Source organism: Anas acuta, chromosome 1 (assembly GCF_963932015.1).
Source record: "Anas acuta chromosome 1, bAnaAcu1.1, whole genome shotgun sequence".
NCBI classification, from domain to species: domain Eukaryota; kingdom Metazoa; phylum Chordata; class Aves; order Anseriformes; family Anatidae; genus Anas; species Anas acuta.
In genome coordinates, this window is record NC_088979.1 from 166,462,323 (window position 1) to 166,465,913 (window position 3,591).

At 38.5% G+C, this 3,591-nt stretch overlaps 1 non-coding gene across 1 annotated transcript; it reads left to right on the plus strand.

Moving 5' to 3' along the window:
* The first annotated feature begins 502 nt into the window (after positions 1–502).
* LOC137850388 (U2 spliceosomal RNA) lies at positions 503–694 on the plus strand. The gene has a single exon (XR_011092530.1). It is a non-coding gene; the product is annotated as a U2 spliceosomal RNA (small nuclear RNA).
* Positions 695–3,591: the final 2,897 nt, after the last annotated feature.

Sequence of the window (3,591 nt, forward strand, 5' to 3'; positions counted from 1 at the left end):
TGTACCTGCCCAAGAGTGTGTGATCTGTAGCATATTCTTGATGTCATTAACGATTTGATTTTCTTGTGTCCACTTATCAACCACTGCTATCTTGTTGTACTACTACCTTGTTGCAAATCTGGAAGACATGCAAACTAATATTCTCTACATATGATGTTTTCATACTATGTTTATCACAATATCAGCAGAGTAGCTGTAACAATATTAAGGAAAATAAGGAAGAATCTTAGTACACCCTCTCAATCTATCTTTGTGCACTGAAGTATAAGAACAATATCCCTGAAAAGGCAAACTGTCACCAGCAGGTACATCTTTGTGCAAAGCCACCTCCAGTTCATATGAACAGTCTGTTCTACCACAACAACTAAGTCTGGCCCAAGACCTGATCCTGTCCCCTCTCCTGGGGCATGGAATTGTTTGACCAGGCCTCTTTCCCCGTAGCCTCACAATGTCTGATAATTCTTCAGAAATCTAATCAACTTTAAAATCCTTCACCTGCTATATGGGGCTCTCAGCCTTTTGGCTAAGATCAAGTGTAGTATCTGTTCTTATGAGTTCAATATCTGATATGTCCTTAATGAGAGGACTTTTTATTAAACAGATCTTTGGTCTTGGGAGTTGGATTTGGAGCTTGCCCCCTCCACTCCATGCATTGTCCTGGTATTGTAGTATTTCCAGGAATGGTGCACCTCCTACAGGAGGCTCTTTTTTTCTATATATCTACCTGAAAGGAAGTTGTGAGAGCAGGGCGCGGGGGGGGGGGGGGGGGGGTCAACCTCTTCTCACAGATAACTAACAATAGGACTAGAGGGAATGGCCTCAAGTTGTGCCAGGAGAGGTTCAGATTTGAGATTAGGAGATGTTTCTTCTCAGAAAGAGCAGCCAGGCATTAGGACAGGTTGCCCAGGGAGGTGGTGGAGTCACTGTCCCTGGGGGTGTTCAAGGAAAGGTTGGACGTGGAGCTTAAGGACATGGTTTAGTGGGTGACATTGGTGGTAGGGGGATGGTTGGACCTGTAGGTCTTTTCCAACCTTAATGAGTCTGTGATTCTATGACTCACATGTTCAGGTCCTTGGCTGAATGAGAGCAAGTTATTCAGACAATAGCATGACCAAGCCAAGTGAGAGATGTCCACATCAGCCTTACCAGCCTTCCTTGTCCACCTGCTTCTCCACAGAAAGACAGTTGCATATTTGCACCATAAGTGAAGGTGATCTGTTCTCTTTTCATCAATGAACATAGTAAATGACTAGACTTCCAAATAGATCACATCCTTCATGCCATTTCCTTAATAAGTTCAGACCACTTAAAGAAAGACTTTAAAGGATCAAGTAACTAAAGTGAATTTATTAAAGCAAAGGCACAGAAATTCCAATTAAAGATGCTAGGCATCCTACAAATTGTTCCTTTTCTGAAATACGTGTTAAGAAGTGTCTTCAAAGGAATTATTTGACAGTTTCATTTGTACATTTCTATAATTATAGCCCCCAGACTTTTCTCTCAACCTTCTTTATTCCCATTCACAAATAAAGGTTTCAGAGCTTTTATTTTCTGCACTGGAATAAAGTTTATATCTCAGGGTTTATTTTTGCAAAATAAAAATGAAAGAGAGTCTAGTAGGTAGTACAAAAGAGCATGGGTTCTTTTGTACAGAAAAGGAGGAGGTTCTACTTGCTAAAAAAGTGGCATTATACACCACATGAATACTTTGACTCTGGACACATTATGTCATGTACATCCTCCTTGTCAGACACAAGGAAACGCCTGCTTCTTCATGCATGTGAAAGTCTTAAAATGTTATTTCTTGCAGAAGACAATAATCTTGCTTTCAAAGCTGGTGGATCGTGGTAGCCTAAAGTAATCTGCAAAGCAGAAAATGCCTCACTATTGTCTTCTGTTATTCCATGCATGCACATAGTTTACAATATGTACAAAGTACATAAATGTTTATTATAGATTTATAATTGTGATTTTACTATGTGGTTCTTTGACACAGTGCTTGGAAGCTTTCTCTGTCTCCCAGTTTTACATTTAATAAAATGAACACCAAAGTACAGTCCTCAGATCGAATAATGCTGAATGAACTGAGATGTACAGACACTTATGTCTGGCTCTCCATGCACTACATAAAATTACCAAAGTGCGTTTACAAGACAGAAAGAGAGAATCTCAAAGGAGCTACTCTGTCACGTTTCCTAACCACACTGCAGATTTGTTTCAAGTTGAAACCTTCCACTCTTGATACTTGCTGAAGAACTATAAATATAAGCAAACAGGTTCAGTAATGACAAATGCTGCCTTCCAACTTCTAATTATTTGATCTTAATTACAGCAATCTCTACCAATAAATAAATAAATAAATACTTCTTGAAGCTATTTAGACACTTATCAATTTTAAGACTTAGAAATATAGACCTGGAGTAAAGCCAGTCACTTGAATTGTGGAGATGTCCGTTCCAAGTATATCTTTTATAGTGAGCATTACTGAGTTGTTGTCAAGATCTATGGGCCTTTTCCAGTTTCTTTACTGCTGAAAAATAATTTTATTTTTCAGTATTTATCCTGAGCCTTTTATAAGCTTTCTGCTTTTGTTTGTAATATTATTTAACTTGTTCTTCTAAATAAATCTGGAGGAATTTTAGCCTCAAAATCACAATGACAATTTTATCTCCTTTATCATCCTTTCAGATGGAATATATGCTTTCAGATCCAGTGAACCAAATTCCCAATTTTTTTTTGCGACACACTGAACCATGAGTTCTTAATGAATCTCTTTCCCAGCAAGTGAAAAAAAGACTTTTATGTAATCCACACTGATACGTATTCAGAGAATATCAGCCGTGTGTGGCACCTCAGAACTGGTCTCGAAACAGAATCTGAAACACATTCAGCAGTTTCCAATCTTTGTATCTGAGTCCAACAGTTCGTGATTAATGACCAGTTGCAGAAAGGCCTCTGCTTTGCACTTGCGAAATGACAGCGAGCAGGGATGTGTCCAAGCACACGACTGCTGCTGCAGTAGCAGGATAGACTGCCTTCATATGCGAATCCTAAATGGCTAAACAGTTAAGTCACAAAAAAAAATTGATCAGCAAGAAAATGCATGAGGAAATCAAGTGGATGCTGTGGCAGAGGATTAATGTAGACTGGGGACTCCTGGAATGTGGATTTCTTGTGGATGTTTAAAAATGAGAGGCTCACATTTGCTGTAAGGCAAACCTGTGCTTGGAAATTGCTGTTTGCCAAATATAGAGAATATCCATATATCTTCAGCCTCTGCCTTGTTTTTCTATTAAATTAATGGAATATATTAAGTAAAAAAGAAAAAGAAGTAAAGTCTTAGGGGCAAAATACATATACTGCAAGCAGAATGCTTTTAAAATTTAAAGATATATGAAAAGCAAAAACATAGCAAAGCACAGCAGCAAAAACTCTCGATTCATTTTAGAAAAAAAAAAAAAAAAAAAAAAAAACAGCCATGATACCTCCTTCCTTGCACAACATACATCCACTCCTTCTGAGAGCCTGGTTATGGGTCATAAACTGGACCAGCTTGCTGAGCAGTACCAGAGAAGGAGCCATCCTCTTTGA